Here is a 26,507-nt window from a genome sequence, read left to right as displayed (position 1 = left end):
TTTTTTTTTTTTAGAACCTTTCTTTTTTTTTACTAAAATATTATAATACATGCGTCGGGGACTAATAGATTTTCTATATTCTTTTTTTTACAGTGAAAATTACCTAATTCCTAAAAAGTTCCATTTTTTTTTTCTTTATTTTAACACTAGATATACCAGACCAGTCATTTTGACTAGTCGGGTCATTTTAATTCAAAATTTCTACTTCATGTAACATTTGAGTTTTCTGTAAATAATTAAGCGTTTTGTTATTTAAAAATATCTATAAATACATTTATCTATTAAAATTATTATTGTTAAACATTTTTTGTTATTATTTAAGAGTAAATAAAGATTAGAAGCCTCAAAAAGCATTTTTTTTATACACCAGTCATTTTGACTAGTGTGGTAGAAGTAAGTATACTGAAAATGGTGGTATATCTAGTGTTAACGATATATTGACTTGGCAAGAAAGTAATTTCGGCTTGCACCAATAGATAGGCGTTATGTTTGTTTCGTTATTATTTTGTTAATACAAGAAAGATCTAAACTTTGTATATACCTATAGATGCCGGAAATGAAGGAGTGGAGGAGGTAACTAAAATTATTAATAAACACATTTATATGTTGTACAAAAAGTCAACACAATTAGAAAAAATTGTATCATCATATACATAATTTTTTTTCTAATTGAAACTAAAAAGCAGACAAAATGACTTCTTTGGGCAATCTAGTGTTAATGTTAGCATTTTTTTTTCTTTTGAGGTTTGGTAGTTGATACTTTTAGGTTGCTATAGGAACAAATTCTTGTGTAATTTTAAACAAACGTTAAAATAATCAATTAAGTTTTATTTCACACTAGAAGACCGAAATTACTTTCTTGCCAACCCAACGTTATTAACACTAGATATACCACCATTTTCAGTATACCTATTTCTACCACACTAGTCAAAATGACTGATGTATACAAAAAAAAATGCTTTTCGAGGCTTCCAGTCTTTATTTACTCTTATAAAATAACAAAAAATGTTTAACAATAATAATTTTAATAGATTAATGGATTAATAGATATTTTTAAATAACAAAACGCTTAATTATTTACAGAAAACTCAAATGTTACATGAAGTAGAAATTGTGAATTAGAATGACCCGACCAGTCAAAATGACTGGTCTGATATATCTAGTGTTAAATCTTTCCTCCTCCTCTTCCTCTCTTGTAACCAAAGTAACTAAATGATATTAAATTTACTATAAATCAATTCTAGGAATACTTGTGAACGTTTGAAATCAAATCTATCATAGTAAATTATATAAATGGTTGCAGAACATCTTTGATTCCTTTTTTTTTTTCATTAGGATGAACGAGATTGACGAAAAACTAAAGAGAAAGAAGAACAGTTCAAGAATAAGAATAAAAAACAAAAAGGAATAAGAAAATAAGCAAGGAGAAGGAGCGGGACTTTGCCGCGATGTTGTGTAGTACGATGGCATCGTATTGCATCCACGAGTCGCTAGTAAGCGGACACGATTGCGCGACGACGAGAGGGAATAAGAAAAAGGGGGCTTTTGGAAGTAGGGAGGTTCGAGAGGGAAGGAGGAAAGAGAAGAGGTAGAAGGAACGATTGACAGGAGGGAGAAACAGAGATAGAAGAGTAGAGAGTAGAGAGTAGAGAGTAGTAGAGAGAGAGTGCAGAGAATAAGGCTGAGGCGAGCGTGCGCGCACTCACCAGGAGGAGGAGGAGGAGGAGGAGGAGGAGGGGAAGGGAAATGGCCAGAAGAGAGAGAAAGAGGAAAAGGGTCGCCACCGAAAACCGACTAGCGATTGCATTAAGTAGAAGAGGCACGATGATTCCGTGCGGGCGGTTGCAGAACAGAGAGAGAGAGAGCGAGAGAGAGAGAAGGTGAAGAGTACGAAGAGGAATACGACGAGGAGAGGAGGAGGAGGATGACGAGACGAGGATGGTAGAGGTGGTGAAGTGAGGGACGAGGGGGTTAGTAAACGGTGGAGAGGTAGAGGGAAGGAGGGTCTAGAAATTAGGTTGTTGCACCGGAGAACTTGGTGGGAGAAGCCCAAGGCCCTTGGTAACTTCCCCTACGTGAATTTAGGCCGTTGCACTTTTCGGACCCGATGGTGGGGACCCAAATAGGAGGAATGCAATGATGGTGGGGAGGGCCATACTCGCTGCACAACGGCCGCCAGAACGAAGGGATAGTGCTTTTAGGTGCAGCCTCAAAACTTGGTAGAGAGGGGATTCTAGCAAAGACACAGGGCCGCAGCTAGTCGTTTTCCTCGTCGTCGTCGTCGTTGTTGTTATTGTTGTAGAAATTTATTTATCATGTTTTAGGAAAAGATGATATTTAACAATGTTTATGTTATCGTTGTATGTTTTCTAACACGATTTCGTGTATTCGATTAAGAGGACAATCAATTTAAGGAAAATTATGCTAAATGCGTAATCGCATTTATTGGTTGGTGTATGTGTATTTGTATATATATTTTAAATTCGAACGATTAGCCATCGCGGTTCTTCTCAACTTACCGTTTAACAACGACTAACCGATACGATATAGTATGGGTACGCGCATTAATAATGAAATACCTCGTTGTCGACGTCTCGTATGGCTTCTTTCGTATTCCATTATTTGCTAATGCCATTCACGCTCGCGTCCGAGCCACGATAAACGTGACGCGACACGAAACAACACGAGACGGGCGTCGTATTACACACGTGTATTAGTCGTGATTTCGCGATATATCGATTTGTAGAATCGAGCAACGATTTCTTATGATTTCCTTGTTTCTTACGACCTTCCTTTGACCACCCTACGTGTACCACTACCACCAAAGCTACCATCGCACCACCGCAACCACGGTATACGAACAAAGAACTCCAGGTGCGAATATTATGCGATCAATCGTTATCGATTTCGTATTTTCTCGAACATAGGCTCTCGTTCGTTTGATGAAAATCATCAGCCTTCTATTTCTCTCTCTCTCTCTCTCTCTTTCTTGTTTCATTTTTTTCTCTTCGAGAAGCAAGAGAGGGCCTTTCTATAAAGAAAAAAAAAAGTATATTTCAGAAGGTTCTTTCTCTTTCTCCCTCATAAGTACGAGGCTTGGGTACAACGATCGTTTGAACAAAACTAAAAAAAAGAACTAACAAAACAAAACAAAAAAAAAAGGAAGAAACTACCGTGTACTTTCGACGATACGTGACGAGGGCAGCGACAAGAAGATGGCTGCTCCGCCATACTGATGAGAGTGGGAGAGGAAGGGTATGGGGGGGACCAAAAATTGGAGATTGCTACTTTAGTAGAAGAGAGAGGGAGAACATGGCAAGATACTTCTAAATACTACTACTACTACTACTACTACTACTACTATTACTACTACGTATATAAATGTATATTTGTATTCCGTACGAGAAAGAGAAAGAGTAAGAGAGTAAATTATATCCAACGACGAGTAGAAAGAAGTCGACGAGTAACTAGGGGAAAGAAGAAGAAGAAGAAGAAGAAGTAGGCAAGAAAAGCGGCAGGAACGAAGATTGGAAGAGTAGAGAAGATAAACACGAGAGAGAGAGAGAGAGAGAAAGAGAGAGAGAGAGAGAGAAAGGAATAAATTGCATTAAGTCATTCCAACCTAAAATAGGCTGTGGCCCACACATCCGCTCTTGTTGTAATAGCAATAAATAATTAAATTATATCTTTTACTAGTTTTAATAAAACTAACATTAAACTTGCGTACAAAGTATTATACTTAATGAAATAAATTATGAATAAATTAGAAATCCTAGGCAAACAAAAGTTTCGATGTCATTTTTAAAAATTGGTATTAACAAGAATAAAACAAAAAAAAAGGATACAAATAAAGAAGTAAATAAAAAGGGGATAAAGAAGAAAAGTCGACGTACGTTGGTGATTTGGTTTTAGCGATGGTAAAAGGAGTCATAGTAGAAACTCGAAGCCATTCTCATAAGCCTTCTCTCTCTCTCTCTCTCTCTCTCTTTCATTTCTTTCTATCTTTTTCTTTTAGGCGTACATTGCGCAGCAACGGGTGAGCAAGCAGTTAGAGGGACGGGAGGGCCTGTGTGGCACCGATGCATTTTGGGACTATTCCGCGGAGTTGTAGCGGTGGCTTGGTACGGGGCGGAGCCGGGAGGGGCACCGAGTCGCGGGGCCCTAGCAACGAGAGGAAGACGCCTAGCAACGCGCGTTTCCCCCTCCCCCCTCTCACCCTCTCCCATCGTCCAACCGAGTATTCGTGTGTCAAGAGAAAGAGAAAGAAAAAAAAAAAAAGATAAAGAAGGAGAGAAACCGAGAACCTAGCATGCATTTTAGGCCCCGAGCCTGCAGCTTGGCCCCGGCCATCGAGCCACGAACGGGCCCATCGTGGAACGAAAGAAAGCAGTCTCACCGGACGGTGGTGGGGGGTAAGTAGGGTTCACAGAAGGTTTTCGACTCTCTCGTCATCCTCTACCCAACGGCGACTAGTTTCTTCAGTGGTTCACAAATTTTCTCTTCCTTCCTTTCTTTTTTTTTCATTTACAATATAATAATTCCTCGAAATGTGAACGACATGTTATAATATCCTACAGATAGATAAAATCCTCTCGTTATTAATCTTTCTCGATGAAGTTTAACGAATGAGACGAAAATACATACGCGTTGTAGTTTTATTGACGCGATTATCAACGAAACCTTTCTTTTTATTATGCTAAAATTCGTTCGGATACATCATACAAGGTAAAAGTATCTCATCGAACTTGTCTCCTATCCGCCCCTCCCCCTCCCCCAGCTCCTCTTTCCTACTCCACTACGCTACACCCTTTTTCACGCGATTGGGGAAAAGCTTTTACTTGTAACTTTCATAATGTGCTAATGAAGTTTATTTAAAACGAGCGTAATAAAAACAGAGAGAATGAGAGTAAGAGAGAGTAAGAGAGAGAAAGAGAGAGAGAATAGGATATAACGCAACATTGCGTTAACTGTCTGCTGCTACCGACATCAAGCTTAACACGGGTCGTTACCAAATCCAACGATTTTCAGAAACAAACGTATTTTATATTTCCAAATTGAAAAAAAAATCATCGAAAATGACATTGTTTTCACAGATTCGAAAAATGGATTTAGTTCGTCGTCGTCATCGTCGTCATCGTCATCGTCGTCGAAAAAGGGCGAGTTCGATAAACGCAACATTCGTGCACTCGCTCGACTGCACGCACCGTCAAACTAATTGCACACGCACGTTGTACTCAAACACGAACACATTTACATTCGTATATATATATATATATATATATAGGGTAAAAGAAAGAATACGCAACGCGTCTACACGCGACTAAGCCGTTATCTGAGATTCGTGTTAGGATAATTCGCACGATAAACCTTTGCAACGCGTCACAACGACATAAAAATAGTCCGCTAACCCTGACGAACATTTGCTTACCAACCCCTTCGACGCAATATGTCGGCATCGATCGAAAATTGATTTTTTTTTATATCGTTTTTGTAAAATATTTTATGGAATTATTAAAATTTACTGTTTCTTTTTTTTTTTTTTTGATTGTAAATTATTAATTGATAAGTTCTATTAATTTCTTTTCGTATTAATTAAAAATGATAACATCCCTAATTTGTGTTGTTATCAATGATTATCATTGAACAGTAGTTTATACGTAAACATTTATTTTGATCATGTGAATATTACAAATTTGTGAATTTTTTGAAAAGAAAGGGTGCGTATTTGTACTCAATACGAAAAGTAAAAATGCATTTGCCGTTAATAGGATGGTTCTTTTTTTTTTTTTTTGGGGAATATCGCATGCAAACGAGCATTGGAATGTTTGGTAATGGTAATTGTGTCATTTTATTGGACAGCGGTATAAACTTGGCTCACATATGTCATTTTACTATGTTAACGTTATCTTTTTGGTACTTATGTATCATCATTGCTATACCGGATATCGTACATTTCGTATATTTCAACTTCTTATTATCGTTAAATTGAAAAATTGTTGAGAAGGAAAAGAAATAAAATACATTATAATATAATATTTACATCAACCTACAGATGCAGGTAAGAGAAATATTAAATGACTGGCATCACACGAACCACCTGCGTCGTACATTCAGGATGTTATTCGAAGTTACTTATTTTATCCATCCGACATTTTATCCAACAGTCCGAATCGAGCGCACTCTTAATTTTTTAGTCAGTGTACCGCGAGCAACGTCCGAAAGAAATGAAAAATAGAACGGGTTAGTTCGAGAATTGAAGATAATTTTCAACGAAGTAACTCAACTCAAGCTTGTCCTCTATAATTAAACATTTTTAACGAGTACCTATAATAGGATATCTTTCGATTTTGCAATCGGTACATCTTATTAACCAGTTTATGAACAGTTTTAGCATTTATAGGTACGTACGATTGTCATTGTATTTCGTTAAAATACTAAATACGTTGTGTCGTTGGTAAACGTAAGAAATTCAAGTGATATTTTCATGATAATTTCGCATAATATTTCGTAGATACTAAAAACTGTGTCAAGTGAGTACATTGAACGTTGTTATATTTTATGATTCCGTAAACGAGAACATCGTTTTTCTCCAGAACGTTAGATTTGGAAGTCAAACTTGCGCGATATTTTTCATCTATAAATAAGCTTTTTATTCGTAAAGACACTTCCGAACGAATACTTCTACAAATTTTCTACTTTGACACGCTCGTTGTCACGTTATTTAAAGAAATAATTAATAAAAAAAAAAACGTGGCGTGGAAAAGGAAAAGGGTAGATTGACGAAATTGGATGTTGCACTTTCAAACGCATTCGAAACTAACTTCGATCATTTAAAGATACACCGATAAAAAAAAAAGGAAATAAAGATCCTTAGAACAGGACTCTTTCATCCACATCCGCATCATGCCTAAAACGAGGGATCAATTTACCTTTTAAGGGCGATATCGTAATTAGTATAGGTCTGAAAACTCAGGAGGTTCCTTTTTATTTTTTTTTTTCTATCTTACCCCTTTTTCCCTCCCCCTCCCCTTGTTCATCTGCTTCCTTCTATCTTTCTCTCTTTCTCTCTTGTTTTTTTTTTGTCTCTTTCTCTTTCCCCACTTTTTTTTGTTCTTTTTCTTTTATTTTACTTGTCGGCTTACCGAGATAGCACTTAATTTATATCGTGACCCAGTTCACTTTATCTTTACAATGTTCTTCGTCGGATCGATAGGGGTACCATCGATTGGAATAATTCTCGTCTCGTTGACTTTTCGTTTCCTTTAATACGAAATGACGCTAACGGATAACGGATCACTCTTGAACGCGTTATCACCGTCGCTGACTATCCGTACGAATCAGTACACTGGACTGTAAACATACCCCGACATTCTTTACCCTTCGTATTTTAAACGAATCACAACTTTGAAAAGCTTTTGAATAATATATATATATATATATATATATATATAGATATACTACACCTTACTGTTACTTTTTATAATCCGTTAATTTGTTAAATAACCAGCCAAATCCTGTGAAATAAATTATACCGATTTGTTAAAATATAAAATTAGGTAAAAATGTGATTTATACAAGTTGTGAGTAATTAAGAAGGAGGAGTAAGAAATTGAAATTAGATTTTAAAATATATACAATAAATAACTATTCTTCGATTTCTCATTTCAATATCTGTCTATGTAAATTCGAAGAAGAAAATAAAATGTTTCTTTTTATTTTGTGAGCCTTTCAAACGAAAGTTATCTAATTTTGAGATAGAATTTCTCTATTGATTTAAAGGATTAAACTAGGTTTCCTTTCGGATGCTATGAAAACTAAAATAAAATAAACGTGAACAATGAGTACTCTTAGTTATCCGTTCTTATCTCTTTTTAGATTTTAAAAACAGATTTTCTCAGTCAGTCCTACTGTTCTATCGACTTTGAATAACGTGTCACGATTGTTATATTATAATATGTAAAAAATTGAATTTAATTTAGAAAATGATTCATAAAGAGAAGATAAAATTGTACCGGTCAATGTTAACACGATGAAATAAAAATAACCTTACGAAGGAATATAAAAATGTGTTAAAGTTTTTAGTTTGAAAAAAAAAAAAAAGTAAAATAAAAATCAAAGGGAGGATTTATAAGTAATTAAAACACCATGCCGTGTAATTCAAAAAATCCAAGGAGTTGAAAAATTAATTTTTTTGTTTTGTTCTACCCAGTAACAATTTTCGTTACGCGATTTAATTAAAATATGCGATATATAACAGTTGACATAATATAACATGAAAGTATTTTTTAATTTATTAGCTACCACCCAACCCACCCACACACATATACGTACACATATTATGTATGAATGACCTATTCACGAGTATCTAGACAATTTGTCACGTCATCACGACGATCTCCTTTTCACGATTCTTTTCCTATTTCTAAGCAAGGGAAAAAAAGACAATAATAATAATCCATCGGGATTGTGTTTCTATCGCGAATAATACGAGATCGAGATGGGTAGATAAATGGTCATTTGTGACTGCTACTGCTGCTACTGCTCATTGCCACGGTACGAAACAATCGTTCGAAAACGTGTCGATGAACGAAGAGTCGACCGAGATGGTAACCGCAAGAGATTGTGGTGAAGAGAGGGTAGTAAGAGAGGGGGAAGAGAGGGGGTGGAAGAGATTCCTTTATGTTGCTCAACCCCCATTGACGGTAGTGCCCCGCGCGTAAATATCCACGTTGAGTGACGGACAAACTTTCCCCCCACCTTACCCTTTTGTGCAGCCCTCCGCAGGGTTGCTTTCTCATTTCCTTCTTCATCTATACCCCCTTGGCATCTGCGTTGTTGCTCTTACGTTCTCGTTCGTGTTTTCACTCTCTCTCTCTCTCTCTCTCTTTCTCTTTCTCTTTAGTTTTTCTCTTTTATTCTCTCTATCGACCATCTCGTTCGATTGTATCCATTCGAACTCGGTCTTTCGTTAAACAAGCTACCCCCTTTTCATCCTTCAAGAAGCCGATACACTCGGCGTAGGTGTTTACTCGTCGTCGACTTCACCTAACTTTGAAATGACGCATTTTCTTCTTACTCTCGATCGTATTATATCATTCGAGTTTAAGTTTACACGATAATCGTCTTATTCGTTACAATTTCTTTGATTAATTTTATTTGGTTTATCTAATGCATATTGATGTTTTTAATTAAAATGAAAAAAAACAAAAAAACACAATGAAGATATAACTTTACACAGATTTTACGATATTATAAACGTTGTGTAAAATCAAGTTAACCTGTAAAGTTTATCTATAATTTTAACTGAAATTAAGTGCAGTAATATTATCAAAAACATTGATTATACGGGTAGTAATCTTATAACCGCGTTATTACGACTCGCTAATTAACGTTACTTTACAGTTAAATTAATTTTGTTCCTGGTTTACAATCGATCGGACTATAATAAGAGAGAGAGAGAGAGAGAGAGAGAGAAAAAGAGAGAGTATACGATGCCTTTTTAAAAATGTATTCTATTAAAAGGCCTTGATCGTGAGTCGAAACGGAAGTATCACGATGGAATATTTTTGAAAGAAGAAGAAGAAGAACAAAACATAGACTTCGTCGAGAGAAAAGGGACGCGTTATAATAGTAAAACAAAAAGAAAAGAAAAAGGGGTTGCTTCACGACATATCTATAAAGGTACCACTTATGTGGATACCAAGAAAGAGAGAGAGAGAAAAAAGATATGACCAGTTCCTCTTCTTTCCTTTACGTTCCAGGGTCTTTCCTATTCGCAATCTTTCTCTTTCCCTTTTCTTCTTTCATTCTTTTTGTTTCACTATCTTGCTCTTATCCCTCAGTTGCTCGAGAGGATAGGTGGTCGATTTTCCTCTCTCTCTTTCTGTTCTCTTCTCTGCCTCTTCTCACATCTACTTATCATCTCCTTCTCTAAGGTTGTGTTTCTCCTTCTCTCTTTTTCAAAGGTAAACGCGCGCCGGTCCGCTATTCCCACTCCTTCCCTTTCTTCATCCTTAGGGCGGCATCCGCGGATCCTACGTAAGGAGGCCATATTTCATAAGACTCGTTGGTGTTCTCCTTCAGCGGCCTCTTTCCTCTACGGAAGCAAGGAAAAAGTATGAGAAAGAGAGAGAGTGAGAGAGATAGAATGAGATAGAAGATAGACAGAGATAGTCCCATACCCGGCAACTCCAATAGGAGTTTCTAGCAACGCTTGCGCGACCCATTCCCATCTCGTTTTCCCCATCCAATCCCATGGCCCCTGCCACGCCACGCTGCTCAGTGCCGCTCAGTACTGCCAGCCGCCGATGTAATGTTTCTTTTATTGATTTTGCGGCGACCCGCGGAAATTACGCGGCCTATGGATGTATGCACGCCCCGATCCGTCCACCCCAACCCACTCACCCCCTACCTACCCCCCGTCCTACTCCTACTCACCCCTCAACACCACTTCATCCTAGTTCTCCTCCGTTCGACCGAAGCTTCGCCGCCACCACCACTACCACCCACTCACTCTCATCGGGAGGAGAACGGAGTGAACGAATGGGCTGAGGAGAGGGGTCCCTCGCTGAACGATAGGACAACGCGAACCACACCAATCTCTCTTTCTCTCTCTTTCTCTCTCTCTCTCTTTTCGATGCTATTCTCATCATTTACACATTGTTTTTAATCTTTTCATGACGATTATTCTTCTTTTCCTTTTTTTCTATCTACCTTTGTTTTTATTGTTGTTGTTGTTGTTGTTTCAAAGAAACAATCGAGGACAATTTGATGAAAAAATGAAAAATAATAAAACATAGATTATTGAAATAATTATTATCGATATTATTTTTCTTCCATTAAAATAATTTATCGCTTATCGAACATATAATATAATATTAAGATTAGATTTATAGAAATAATATAATGTTTTCATGTAAAATTATTGACATAGTTTAATTCGTGATTAGTTTGCGAAGGAATGAGAATAATGATACGGATAAATCGTATATATACGTGCGGAGGGCGCGAGAAAAGATAGCCGACACTTCCGGCGTCCGACGTTGAGCGTCAAGAGCATCGGGCGTCGACGTCGATAGGTCAAGGACGCTCTCACGGTTCTCGAGGTCAGGTCGACAAATCACCCTTTCCGACGCAAACGTCCGTGAAAAAAAAAAAAGAGGGAAAGAGAAGGAAAACGAAAAAAGAAGAGAACGACGTGCTAAAAGCGAGAGAAAGAGAAAAAGAGAAAGAGAGAGAGAGAGAGAAAAAAAACGAGAATGGAAGAGAAAGAGAAAGAGAAAAAACGAGAGGAAAAGAGAGAGAGAGGGAATCCGACACCAGTGTCGGGTCCCTCGTTCATCGGCGCTCCCCTTCGACCCTAAAAAAAAATACAAATCGTGCATCCAACCCTGACCACCCTCCTCCACTGGTTTCATCTGCCACGAGATTACGTGACTCGCCTTCGAGTAGTTTTCGTCTAAGACAACATTCAATGTCTAATCGGTGTTTTACTACTTCTTCTTTTTCTTCTTCTTTTTCTTCTTTTGTTTTCATTGATTGTTTCTTAAATATTCGTTGAAATTATCGATAGAAAAAAAAAAAAAAGAAATTTTCCCTAGTAGCACAAAATATTGAAAAATATTGAATACATGTGTATTTAATATTAAAAATATTTAAAAAAAATATTGCATCTCTCTTTGATATTTAAATACACATTTATTCAATATTTTTCAATATTTTGTGCTACTAGGGTTGATAAAACAATGAATCTTAAACACAGTTTATTTAAATAAAAATAAAAAACATTACTAATCGCAATCTCTCTCTCTCTCTTCTCTTTTACATATTTTACGAGAATTATCTCAATTTTTTCCTGACATTCCATAAAAACACTGTTGTTGTTCGTACGCGTTACTTACCTATCTCGTCGTGTCCCTGAAAAATCCGTCAAACGAGAATAATACGCGCGTAACCTACTGAAGTATAATAGTGCGAGAGAGAGAGAGAGAGAGAGAGAGAAAGAGAGAGTGAGATGGTTAGAGACAACGACAATGAATGCGAGTGAACGGGAAAATCGTGAAAAAAAAAAAAATAAAAAAAATAAAAAAAAGAGAGAGAGAGAAATACGGCTAATGGACTCATACAAATATCATCGGCCGGATGAACATAGTATGTATACCTATATATACATATATACATATACATATATATATATACGTATACGTACGTAGTACGTTTGTACGTACTGATGGAAGACCGTAGGAAAAGAGAAAGAGAGAGAATGTGTTATAGGAGAGAGAGGAAGTGGAGAGAAAAGGTGGTCCGACCACGTGTGTCGGTGCTGTGATGCTGCCGGCGTTGGTGCTCCAGGCGTACGTGACTCTCGTTTTCGCCGGGTGCCGTATAGAAAGCGAAAACGCTTCTACCTACATTTCGCCCATTCACGCAGAGAGAGAGAGGAAGGCCGTGCCACGGTAAAGGGGTTGGTGCAGGGGTTTGTGGTGGTACCGGGAGGTAGAGGGGAAGGTTCGCTGGCGCCGCCACGCCGTTCGGGGAATAAAAAAAAAAAGAAAAAAGGAAAAAAAAATGAAGAAAACGAGGAAAAAGTGTAGGGAAAAAGGGAAAATGCGGGACGATGCCAAAGCCGACTGCTTTCTCTCTCTCTCTCTCTCTCTCTCTTTCTCTCTTTCTATCTTACTCTGTGTATCTGTCAAGAGGAAAAAAAAAAAAGAGAACACGTGATATTTCTATCGCTTTTTCACTAACGTTAGAACCACACGGATAAAATCGTGCTGCTCGTAGTAGTTGCGTGCATGAGCGCGCATTTTCTCTCTCTCTCTCTCTCTCTCTATCTTTTTCTCTTAAAGGGAATTGCAAAAAAGGGTGTGGGTCGCTCGCGAGTAGTTTGCGGAGAGAGAAAAAGAGAAAGAGAAAAAGAGAGAGAAAGAGAGAGAGAGAAGACGCGCAACGCGACGGCGATCGAGCGGAGAAAGAGAGTTAGTGCAAAAGAGAGAGAAAGGAACGAGAGAAGATAGAGGGAAAAGAGTAGTAGGAAGGAGAGGGCAAAAGAGAGAAAGCGCGGGACGAGGGCGGTAGACCGCGGGGTAAAAAGGGTGGCCAGGGGCTGGAACGAGCGGGAGGTGGATGAGTTCGTTGCCAGGGATGAAGTGCGTAGGTATTGATCTATTTAAAGCCTAGAGTTCCAAACGAGGTCCTTATTAAAAAGCGGAATGAAACAAGGGGCGCCCTGCCGTCCCTAACCCGCCAGCCCTAGTTCGTATTTATCTCCCTCGTTACCTTTCCCTCTTTCTGTTTCTCTCTCTTTCTCTTTATATCTATCTATCTCTATCTCTATCTCTATCACTCTTACATGCTTTCCCTCTTTCACCCTTCTCATTCTTCTATACCTTCTTCTTCTTCTTCTTCTTCTTCATCTTCTTCTCTTTCTCGCGTACTTTACCGTTTCAGGGGTACTCTCACGTATAGGCAGGGAAGAAAAGTTATGTAGCGAGTACCAACGTACGCGCGCGCCTCCTTCGGCCCTTTGCACCTTTCTCGAGTGTCTACCTACCCTGTTGAGAAGAAGAATCTCGCGGAAAGGGGTGGGAAGGGGTGCTACGTAGAGTAGGACTTGTTGTCCAAAGCGATTCGTCTTTACTGAATTTCTCTACATCATCCCCCATTCGCGTTGACTCTTCTTTTCTCCTCTCTCCCTCTCTCTCTCTCTCTTTATTTTTCCCTTATTTTATCCTTTCATTTTGTATTTTTTTTTTTCGATTCTACTCTCTTTTCTTTCTTTACTTCGACGGGATACAAATTAAACTCACCGTCGTTTTCTCCTCTATCTTTTTTTTTTTCTTTCTTTCATTCAACGTTCTCTCTATCTAACTATCTCTCTCTCTCTCTCTCTCTCTCTCTCTCTCTCTTTATCTTTCTCCTAGAGGAAATTATGGAATGCGTAAGAAGGTGGACGATAATATAATGACGGGCCGCGCGTCGTGGCTCTTTGCTAACAATTAGAAATTTTAACGAGGCTCCGCCCGTAAATCGGGAAACAAGCGAACCCCCTCTTCCTCCCTTCCCCCCCCTACCCTGACTCGGAGACGACGATGACGAGGACGCAAGCCGATGCTATGAAGAATATTTATTTATACAAAGGGTAATACAAAACCATCAAAAGAAATAATATGTCGCGAGTTGTAGATTTTAATAATTCTAGGGAAGTTTATACGACGCGTGTGTAACTTCCATATTATATACGCATATCTATATATATACATAGATCTATATAGATAGGTAATATACATATATAATATATAGATACGTATGTACGTATATATATATATATATGTATATATTCTACGTTTAATCATTCGAGATTTTGAATCGACGAAAAACACGATTGGAAGTTTAATGGGCATAAATATCATCTCGCAAAGCCAGACCGAATGCGACGGGACGAGGGTCGAAAGCAACGCGAATTTTTTATTTTAATGCGTATCTCTCTCTCCAACGTAAAATATAAAGCATTTTATTATAAATCCACCGTTTATTTCATGCCAGGCTATCGTTACGCTCTCTCGATTCGCGACAAATTGATATTGCCGTAATACATACGTATCGAGATACAAAAGTATGGTGAATATCGACGATAATATCTCAATACAGTATACCGGTAAAATCGGAAAACCAAAACCCGGAAAAAAGAGAAACAGAGAGAGAGAGAGAGAGAGAGAGAGAGAGAGAGAGAGAGATGGAAAAAAACAAGAGAGAAAGAAAACAAAAAAATTAAAAAGTATAAAAAGATCATACGAATTTTCGTAATACGAGGTAAAGCGTTAAAATAGACGAAGTTTGTGTCCTGTTAGAAAATGGTAAAGATAACCCGAAGTAAAAATGAGTCTGTGGTAAAGTTCTATAGAGCCCCAACACGAATAACTTTTTCCGAATCGGCCTAGGCTAGCTTCATCTCTTTTTATCTATCTCACTTGGATTCTTTTACTATGTCTCTTTCTCTCTCTCTCTCTCTCTCTCTCTCTCTCTCTCACTCATTCACTCTATCCCTCCTAGTATCTCTTTCTCTCTTTTTCTTTGCCTTTATTCTCTATCTTTTTCGCTCTATAACATTCCCTTTTCCCCGTGCTCCCACTTCATCTATCCCTTCCGCCCGCGTTAGATATAAAATCCGCGATTTTAAAGCATTTTAGTATCGATCCACGTTTTTAGTACTAGACGCATGGCTTCCCCCTTCGATGCTCTCGGTAGCGGGGATGTACCTGGACCGCGTTGGTGGGAGATTCACCATGTCCCCACCTCCTCATCTTCCACCGTCACCCTCCTCCTCCTCCCCCGCGTATACTCTTTCGCGTGGTTGTTCGGTCGGGGCGGTGCGTAGTTATACGGGGTGTATAAGTGCGTAAATACATAATAAAATTGGCGCGCCGAGAGACATAGAGAGGCGGAACTCTCCGACTCCTATAATTTTATCGACGTTCGACCGGCGCTAATTTTTACAACGATACATTTATCAGCGCCCCGTCGGCTCGATTTTGCATCAGAGAATTGTACCGTTGTATATTTCTCCTCTACCTATCTACTATATCCTCTTTCCTTCTTTTTTTTCTCTATCTCTCTCTCACTCACTCTCTCTCTCTCTCTCTATATATATATATATATGTATAGATATATTCTACTATTTCTCTCTTTTATTTTATTTTTAATTCGTTGTTGCCGATAACGCTTGTCAGCATTATTCCAACACGATTCGCTTTATTAAGTATTTTTAACGTAAAAACATCGTTTGCGCATCATATCTTTTATATAACTTATCGTATCTTACTAGTAAATGATATTCCATTTTATACTAGAATTTATTTTCTATTATATTTGTAACATATACAAGACTTATTATTATTATATTTTTTTTCGACCCCAAATCACGAACGAAGTATTTGTAGAACACGTCGAGCATAAGACGTGATATATATATATATACTTGGTTATAAACGAGCATGCTTCGTTGAGGCTAACGCATAAATTTTTAATTAATCGAGATCACTTATCTTCCATAAATTATACATCTTGGGAATACCGAGCTATGATATGATATGCGGCCTCTACTTAGGTACCGTAGTTGGGACTCTATACGAGAACTCTCCAATGTTGAAAGTACTCCCGCGTTAAAGTCCTCGTGTACATACTTTTCCCGTGCGCAATTTACCAAGCACGAAAAGTACTGACCTTCCCTGACATCCCACAATTTTATCAAAAAATCCTCATATCAGGATTTACAATTAGCTCGTTTTTTCTTTTTTTTTTTTTTTTAAACGAGAGAGACCTATCCGACTAATAAACGCGAGAAACAAGTCATCCTAACGTGTAAACGTTTAACCAATGAGGTAACTCGAAATCGGTCGTTCTCGATAGACCAAGCACGAAAGTAACGGACAAGATTTTTTACGTGGTTAGAATGCATTTACGCACTGGGAATACATCATCATCATCATCATCATACGCAACACGAATACTACATGCCGCCACCCTTACCGATGTCCGGGCACTTTCCACGCAGCTTTTCTACCCTTCTTCCTTTTCTGCACGCGCTGATGATTGTCGAGCGCTAGGCACGATCTCCCCCTGGCCTGATTTTCTCTATTAATAGCGAAACCGTAGCTTATCCTGTATCTCCTGATGCTTTCGAAAGGGAAGAAGCATCAACGAATATACCGAGAGGTAATGTTACTCGACACGACAAAACAAATATAATATCTCTCTCAGATATTCATACTATTTTTAAACAAACAAATATTTCTAAACAACTTTGCTGAATAATAATATTAAGTTTATTAAAAATTTCTTTTACTACTCGAAAGATCTTAATCCTCGACTTATACTACTTGTCATAATCACGTTCTAATAATAAAAGAAAAATAATGTCCGATTTTTTAACCGTACGCTAGCTGTTACTAATTTGTAGAAATCTTGTACGATAATACTTTTCTATTGAAAGAAAAAAGTTAATTGGCACGAGACAAATGGATCTTCCACGAACTTGTTAGATCATCTTTAATTGGGTTTTCCCTTATAACGCGAACTTTCTAATCGTCGTTTATTATTAACTGTAACAACGCGTTATGATTTTTCTATTATTTCATAATATTTCTTTTAATCAAACGAACGAATAAACAAACAAACAAACCTGTTTTAACTTTTGTTAACTAAACGATCTTATGTTATATATATATATATATGTATATATGTATCGACGTAGATAGGTAATAAAGAATTCGTCAATCGTAAACGTGCAAAGCGTTCGAGAATAGCTTTGATCAAGCACGTCGGTTTAAATCGACGTACAAAGGCAAATCGTGCGTATCTTTCATCGTAGACTACTCGAAACGAGATGTTACCAGCGTGTTGTAAGCGTGATTTTTTCTTTTATCGGCTTCGTGACCACGCGATGTACACTTCCCGTTGGTAGGGTTTTTCAAAAGGGATGATCTCGCCCAAAGGGAAAAAGCCTTGAGTTATCGTAGTAAAACGTCGATCCGTAACCGTCTAGATGAATTTATCACGTAAAAATGGATTTGTTGCCTTTTATTCGTACTATTCAACAACCTCGTCGAGTTTTGCTCTATTCGCATTCGTACGTACATTTCGAGAGTACGCTCGGTTTCTCTTTTTCGTTTCTCTCTACCATTTTTTTTTTTTTTATTTTATTTCTTTCCTTTTCTTTTTTTTTTGTTTTATTCGTTGCTAACTCTCGCTCTCTATCTCTCTCTTTCTCTCTTTCTTTCTTTATTTTCTCTCTATGTTTTCCTCTTCTTTTTCTCGTATCACCACTTTCGGTAGCACAACGAGACACGTGCGTGCGAAAACGCGAAAACTACGATCATCCGTTTGACCTCGGTAAATGAATTTTTTTTTTCTCTCTTGATTTTTTTATCTTCGTTTTTTATTCTTCTTCTTCTTCTTCTTCTTTTTCTTCTTTTATCTTCTTCTGTTTTTACGTTTTAAACCAAGATCGTCGTTCGATCGGACAATTTAAAAAACTCTCTTCGTGTGTGTGTGTGTGTATCAAACGTCATCTTTAGAAATAAAAATGACAGAAACGGGGTAGAGAGGTTAACAAAATGTGAAAACTTCACTTCGAGAGAGAAAAAAAAAAAGAAAAAAAAAACTCGATAACATTTTTTTTCTCGTTTCCTCTGACTAAATTTACTACGTAATATCTATTTTCAACAAATATCTTGGGTCATGATAGCTATCTTTTGTTTCGGTAAAATATCTTCAATAGCAAAATGCTTTTAACTCTTTTAAAGCTAAAAATGTATAAATGCAATTTTGCGCTTATTAATATTGCAGGATCTTTCTCGCAAACGCCAGCAATGGCCTCCCAACCGTTTTTTCCCGACGGGCTGCGTTTCGATTTAACTGAAATATTGCAAAATCTGCCGTATTTAATTGATCGCGGAGAGAGATTACAGGTAGGTACTTCGCGATTAATAACTTTTACAATCGCATGTTCTCTCTCTCTCTCCCTCTCTCTCTCTCTCACTCTCTCTCTCTCTATCTATCTACCTATATCTCTATCTCTCTCGCACTCGCCCACCACCCCCAACTACGTAAAAAATTATTGGAGTATAGGAAGAATAAAATAACGCGAACGTACACAGATCAATTACGTATCACGTCCATCCCCCACCTACCCATATATATATATATATATATATATATATATATATATATATATATATATATTTCTAAATACGCGATAAAAATTTATATTATCGCACGAACAACAATCACGGATATCTCCACCCGCGTCTCCGCTTCGGGAAACGTCAACGCGATCGCATTCGTAATTATTGGATGATGCACCATGTTATTTCCGCACTTCTCTCGGCTCTTCGTTACACCGATTCTTCCCCCATTGAAATTGCACGTATCCGGGGAGTAGATATATAGTTACATATATACGTACATCTCATACAAACACACATATATTTACATGCATGTATACTATACTCACATAAATACAATATATATATATATATATGTGTGTGTGTGTGTATACATCGTCGAGAAAAGGGAAAAGGAAAAAAGAAGAAGAAAAAGAGAAGTAAAAGTAGTCGCCGTACCCGTTCCATACCTAAAGACATTGCTAACCGCATCCGAGACTCATGATTCCAACCCCCAAGCGAGAGTCATTTACCAAGTGGTTACGACACGACGATCCTTACTCTCTATCCGTTTTTGTTCGTTTATTCTCGATAGTAAGGAATAAGAAGAACCATCTCGTTCGTTCACTGGCTATCTATCTATCTATCTATCTCCTTGTATATAGCCAAGCAACGTGATCCTTCAGAATAGTTGTCGCACTCGCTCGGGTTATGTGTCTTATTCGAGAAGATGACGAGTATCGTTGATCCGACAAAATATAAAAGAGCCGACATAGAGAGTAAGATAAACACAGAGAAAGAGAATTGAAAAGAGAAAGAGAGAGTGAGATAGAAAGAAGAAGGGAAAAGAAGAGAGAGAGAGAGAGAGAGAGATTGATAGATAGTGAGTAAGAGAGAGTGAGAGAGAGAGAGAGAGCTCGGCAACGCCGGTGTGCTCATGCATAATTCAATCAGAGTTAGACTAGAAACGTCAATACAGCTCGCAGATTATTTCTTTTCCCGGGCTGCTGCGCTCTCTCGCTCGCGTCCTCCCTCTTTCTCTCCAGTCATCCTCTTTCCCTCTTCGTTTTACTCTCCTTCTCGCCCTCTCTATCTCTCTCTTTCTCTTTCTCTATTTCTCTCCCTCTTCGCTCTCCACACCATTCCGGCCTCGATCGGAGTGAGCGAGAGCAAGCGAACGAACGAACAAGCGTGCAAGAGTGAGTGAGAGAGAATGAGAGAGGGAAGGAGAGTGGCAGTGGTGGCAGCAAAAGGGATAAAGCGAGAAGAGAAGAGTAGCTTTCTCCTTCTGACACGCAGAAAAAGAAAGAGAAAGAGAAATAGAGAGAAAGAGAGAGAGAGAGAGCGAGAGAGAGAACAGAGTAGTCAGGCTCACTCTTTAACCACCCTCTTTCGCCACTCTCTTTCGCTCCCTCGTCCATCCCCACCGTTCTTCTTTTATATTTTAATCAACTAATTCTGCGCAATGCGTACATTTATTGCGCCCTTTCGGCCGCAGTCACCGTCCACCCCTCTATCTTTCTCTCTCGCGCACTCATACCCAACCCCACGTCTGCTGCACCCCCTTCGACCCCCCGCCGACCACTCCCTCTCTTCAACCACTTCCTCCTCATCCTCCTCATCTACTACCATCTCCTCCTCCCCCTCCCCCTTCTGCCCCCTTCTGCCCCCTTCTGCCCCCCTCCGCCCTCCACCCTCCGTCGACCATTCCGCGTTTTAATTGCGAATCTCATCTCGGCGCTGATTCGATGGGATTTTTTCGCTGCCGGCCAATGGGAACGATCGCGACCGCTGCCAGCTTTTGGCAAAGTCAATTTTTCGTCGCGCTACTCTTCTTTTCCTCCCACCTTTTCCTTTTCCTTTCCTTCTTTCCTTTCCTTCCTTCCTTCCTTCCGTCCTTCCGTCCTTCCTTCCTTCCTTCCTTCCGCTCTTTCATTCTATTCTAACACAAACTTTTATCTCTATTCTTCTTTCATTCTTACTTACTCACTTCGTTTTCATTTTCGTTTTCGTTTTCTTCTTCTTCTTCTTCTTCTTCGTTCATCTATTTCTCTAAATCATATTCATTATCATTATCATTATCATTATGATAATTAGACGATTATTCGTGTTTCAAAGTTCATTTATTATTTCTTAATTTTTCCTCCCCCCCCCCCATTTCCCCCTCGCTTGTAGAGAAATTCCAACGGCAAATTGTAAACGTCATGACACAGTTTCACACTACGTGAGAATCTCTCAATCATTGGAAAATCGGACGAAATTGAGCTCGTATTCCACCCTTTAACGCTCTACCAATACCCACCACCCCTATACTCTCTCTCTCTCTCTCTCTCTCTCTCTCTCTCACTCTAGTTCTATCTCTCTCTCTCTCTCTCTCTGCCTGTTTCGGCTACCAATGTAATCACTTTGAAACGATACTCGTGACGAAACCAAAGTTTAGAACGAAGTAAACACTGAAAAGATAAAGTAAAAGCGGTTGTTGAATTTTTTTCCTCATACCGGCTAATAACTATAAGCTAATTTTCGCGAACATAGCAACTTCTTCGTTTAAACATTTTGTATTTTACGCTCTTTTCTCTTTTCATCCCTTTAACTTTCTCTCTCTCTGTCTCTCTCTTTGCTTCTCATTTTTTTTTTCAACTCAGCATTACATCGGAATTTTTCTGCCGTAGAAGTTAAGTTGTTTATTATTCGTGAAACGACGCGAGAGGAATGAAACGAAATAAAATAAATAAGAGATAAAGTGAACAAAAGAGAGACACATACACAGAGAGAGAGAGAGAGAGAGAGAGAGAGAGAGAGAGAGAGAGATGAGAAGGTGAAAACACGCGCTTAATTGGTAATAGACATTAACGTTGCACATCCGCGAGAGAAGCTAGGTATCGTGCGTGGTGGTGGTCGCGTTTAACGAGTTTTCTCGTATAAAAAAAAAAAGAGAGAGAAAAAAAACATAGAAAAAAAAAACAGAAAAAACGAAGTGAAAAGTGAGAGAGAGCAAAAAGAGCAGCAAAAGAAGGAAAAAATAAAAAAAAAAAGAGTAAAAGAGAGAGAGGAATGCAAAAGCACATGATGCCGAGAGTAAACGCACATTTTAATAAACTTGCTTTTTTTTTTTTTTCAAGTTAACATAGTCATTTATGGTCGATGTCGTTAATAAATGAGTCGTCATCTTGGTTATCATCTTCGTTATCACCATAAGTAATAACACAGTTCCGATGATGATGATGTTCTTCATCGGATAGCTCATATTACCCCTCTTTCATTTTCTTTCACTCCCTTTTTTCTCTCTCTCTCTCTCTCTCTTTTTCTCTCTCTTATTCTTTCTCTTTCTCTGGTATCCTTCCGGAGAGGATGGATATGCACAGAGAAGCGTTTACGGTTCTGGTTCTTTTTCCCTCTTTCTAAGATTTCCTTTGAACCGCGAACATCGCGATCCATCGGTCAATCCTTTCCATCCCTTTCCATATATATATATATATATGTACCCTTCTCTCGGTTACGCTCGAAAGAACGTAGCAGGTTACTCGTTTCGCGTAGGAATCCTAAGCCAAGAAGAGGGAAAGAAAAAAATATTGCATTACCTTCTACGCTAATAGTTTCCTTTGATGGGCCATCAGCGCCTGCCTTTAATCTAGGCGCCCACAAAGAAACCATCCATCTCTCTCTCTCTCTCTCTCTCTCTCTCTCTCTCTCTCTCTCTCTCTTCTATCTATCTCGTTGCTATATCTTCTTTCCTTTTCCCTTGTCGCGTTTCTCTACCGTCTTTTTCGATAGAACGAACGGTCTCGGAATAGTGGGAGATTAACGAAAGAGAAAAAGAGAAAGAAAGAGGAAATGGATATAGGGAGGATGGGAAGGGGAAGGGGGTTACCCTACCACTGTGCACGCATAGGTCTCTCGTCGTATTCTTTCTGTGACGTGTGGTACGCGTTTGGTTGCGGGTAGCGAAACGCATCATCAACGATAGTACCGAATAAAAGAGGAAACGGAACAACGGAAAGAAAGAGAGAAAAAAAGAAAATAAAAAGAGAAAATAAAAAAAAAAAAAAAGAAATATAGAGAGTTATCGCGTAGGTCGTCGTAGTCGTCGACCAGCAGCAGCAGCAGCAACGCGAATGTTAGCTGGCCCCAAAAAAAGGGGAAAAAGAGAACAAGAGAAATAGAAAAAAGAAAAAAAAATAGAAAGAGAGAAAGAGAGAGTACAGGATCGTTCTAAAAATGCGAATTCGCTACGACACCGCGATCCTCTATGTTTTACACAGTCGAAGGTCTGTTCCTCCTCTTTTTCGCGTGCCTCGCCTTCTCCACTTCCGTCATTCAGCCACGGCACCCTCTCTTTACCTCACTTATTCTCTCTCTCTCTTTCTCTTTCTCTGTTTCTCCTCTGTCTTTCTGTGTTTCTCCGGTCCTCTCGCGCGATGCTTCCACTCTCTCTCTCTCTCTCTCTCTCTCTCTCTCTCTATCTATCTCTCTTTCTCGCTTCTTTTCCTTCCCTCCGGCACGAGGCTTCCCCTCCTTTTCTCCCTTAACCAAGCGACTACCTTTGGCTTCGAGCAAAGAGGGAAATGAAAGCGAAACTGTTCGGAGCCGGTGCTCTCACCCTCTTTCGTAGGTTCGTTCGTTCGCTCATTCGTTCGCTCTCCAATACCTTCTTCTTTCTCTCTAACTACGCAACCACATCGAAATAGAAAGAGAGAGAGAGAGAGAGAGAAAGTAGCGTTTGTATCTGTGTTCGTACATACGCGTACTTCTCCGTTGTCCCCCTTTTCCTCCTCGTCGGGCACCGTTCCCCCTTCGTGCCACCCTTCTAATTTTTCCACCCCTTTCACTAAAATTAAAATCAATAGTAGCACCACGTGCCTGGGGACCCTGCCAGAAACACCGCGCCGCCCTCGACAGCAGCCACCGCCACCGCCACCACCACCATCACCATCACCACCACCGCCTCCCTTCGATCCCCTCAAACTGCTTTAAAATAGTGCCCTCTACGTCCTCGATTATCCTCGATTTTTTATATCCATAGCGTTCTCTAAAAGATGTTCCCTAGTCGATGTATACATATATACATATATATATATACATACGTTTATGTATGTATGCACGTTTATTCCTTTATAGTCAACTTCGATGTATCCAGTATTTGATTTTATCGATTACTTTAGAATTAAGTAAAAATGAATTATCGAATATATATTTATATATGTGTATACTCTTGTTTCTTTATAAACTCGTTGAGAAAACACGTGACATTCTTGCAAATCTGGGCCAATTGATCTCAACCATCGAGAATAGGTACGAATCGCAACGAAATCAACCGGTAAGCCGGTTCGCAAGCCGGTTTCCATACGGTCCGTTGAATTAACCCTTCGTCACGGATAATCGAGGTAACTCGTGTCGTGAACCGGAAGCGGAAGCCCTCCATCAGAAGAGGGCTGAGCCTCCCTCCTCGAAGTGTCGGACGAGTAACAGGTAAGGTTCAATCCGCGGTTAAAGCATACAGGTGGCCGAACACGCTATCCTTTTACGCGTATGTGTGCGTAATCTCATTCTATACGTGTTAGTATCTACTACGTATAGGAGCATTCGAGAAGCGCGTAAACTCGTGTGTTTGCGAACTGGGACGTGAAAGGAAGGAGGAAGGACGAAGGAGGAACGGGAAACTCTACGAAAGGAGAAAGTCGAATAAGGAGCGACAATCTTCTCGTTTCACTTTGGTCTTGTGTTGCCTTTGGAGGACCCATCGAAAGTACCACCTCCTCCCCCTTCCCCCTCCTTGTCTACTACTACTCTCCTTAAACACATCCACACCGACCTCCCTTCTTCTAACTTACCCTGGAATTCAACCAAAGGGATGGAGAAGACATCGAACCAACCAGGATACTCTTTCCTTTTCTCCCTTAGATATCGGCAACCTCGTTTGACCTGTTTGTAAACAAAACGATCTCTCTACTTACCAACGAGAGAAAAAAAAATCGAGGGTTCATATTTTCTTCCGCGATTATTAACCCTCCCTTCTCCCATTGGAAAAAATGAAACGTATAAATTATCTTTAACACGTTGAGCGTTACGTCAGCCATAGGTGGCTGACACTAGACTTTCCGTTTAGGCCGTGTCCGTCATGGGTGACTGACACGTTCATTTATATTTTCAATACAAAGTAAAGTCTATGGCCTGACGAGAATTTACCTAAGAATTCGCGTGGTGCTCAACGTGTTAAGCGTACGTGTATCGTAATTTCAAAAGTAAATAATGCGGGTTAATTTTTTTCTTCTGCAATTATTAACCCCTTCCACCCCCAAATTTCAAAAGTAAATAAACAAACTATACAGAAATATTTCCGTAAAAAAAAAAAAAAAAATGAACAGAAATGTTCGATTTAAAGTCTTACGATCTTTGATACGCTTAGTGAAGTTTCTTTGATCGGAAAATGTGAAAAGGGAATATAAGGATTGAGAAAAAAAAGAGAAAGAGAGAAATAGAGAAAAAAAAGGGGTTGGACGCGTGCGCGCAGACGCACCGCGCGACTTAAGTGGAAGGCTTCGCTTCTAATTCATATCTTCACTTTTAAGCCTAAAAGCAACGTACACCCGCTTTTAGCCTTAAAAGTGAGACAAGAATAAGGGGGTTAGATTTCAAACGCCGTGCACGCAGTAGAAGTACTCTCGTTGGCTGCACGAGTGCACTTGCGGTACTTCTAAATGAAACTTCTCCGAAAGTGTGCAAAGCGCCGTATATTTCAACGTGCATTTTCTAAAGGGTAGCGCACAAATTTTTTTCCTCTATGAACGTTATCCTCTTTTTCGTACATTGTCGTACGAATCGTCTTGCGTTCTTTCTTCTTGCGTACTTTTTCTCTCACTCATTCACTCACTCACTCACTCACTCTCACTCTCATTCCTCGTTTTCTTTTTTTTTTCTTTTTTCGAGAAGAGCATTATCTCACCGAAGGGAACAAATAATTCGCAGGAAAAGGCTCAGAGTAACGAGATAAAGCGAATACTCGGTCGAGAGTTTAACATTGTGTGTCTCGTGTGACGATTTAATCGATTCCGTGCATGCAATTCGATGCAAACGAGATAAAACAAGAGAAGTGACCTACGTAAAGAAGAAAATCGTTAAAGAGACTTATTGAACTACCAACTTAAGTTAGATATGAAATGAAACGAAACGGTGACACACGATGTTTTCACGATAATACATAGCTCAACGTGTCGATATCACGGTCACGGTTCGTCATAACTGTTGCGCTTCGTTAATAAGGTCAATTAGAATAATGGATGCGAAGCGTGATTCGAAATTGCGTAAAGGCGTAGGGTTGTTATCGGCGAGTGTGCGAGAATAATGATTACGCACTGAATTCGAGTACAATAACGATTTAGTTTACATAACGTATGAGAGATCATCAACGAGTAGATTCAAAAATAAATAAATAAATAAAGAAATAAAAAGAAAGAAGAAACAAAAAAAATATATACATATATGTATATATGTATATATCTATCGAAACGCTCATAGCGACGATAAAACGTTCCCGTTGAAATAAACAATGGACGTGACTTTTATACGTCCTGTTATTTCATGACACTCAACGAGAGATCTATCTGTACCGAATTTCAAATCTCAACAAAACGCGATTAACGGCCAATGAAAGAATCCTTTTAAAAAATAAGCCATTTAAAAAATTGGAAGTAACTTTAATCGATATATATATTATAATTCTACCAATAATTCGTGTATCGGAAAAAAAAGTATCTTATACATAATTATCGTACGTAATCCAGAAGAAGGCAGGAAAGAAAAAAAGAAGAAAAAAATTAAACCAGCATTATAATCGCGGGGGTGAGA

The 26,507-nt window shown here is 38.9% G+C and overlaps 1 long non-coding RNA gene across 4 annotated transcripts in view; it reads left to right on the top strand.

Moving 5' to 3' along the window:
- LOC149031207 (uncharacterized) overlaps positions 1-26,507 on the top strand; it is an 83,901-nt gene that overhangs the window by 43,473 nt on the left and 13,921 nt on the right. For 2 of the 4 annotated variants that reach the window (XR_016177910.1, XR_016177913.1), the window contains exon 2: positions 4,016-4,412. This is a non-coding gene — a long non-coding RNA (uncharacterized LOC149031207). Of the gene's footprint in view, positions 1-4,015; positions 4,413-15,969; positions 16,714-17,994; positions 18,260-18,345; positions 18,468-26,507 lie in introns of those variants that run through there. The other 2 variants (XR_016177912.1, XR_016177909.1) reach the window with 2 other exon arrangements.

The sequence above is a fragment of the Polistes dominula genome, unplaced genomic scaffold (assembly GCF_049000335.1).
Source record: "Polistes dominula isolate Pdom_NZ unplaced genomic scaffold, Pdom_raw_medaka contig_25, whole genome shotgun sequence".
Classification (NCBI taxonomy): domain Eukaryota; kingdom Metazoa; phylum Arthropoda; class Insecta; order Hymenoptera; family Vespidae; genus Polistes; species Polistes dominula.
This window is presented reverse-complemented; position numbering and strand designations above follow the sequence as displayed.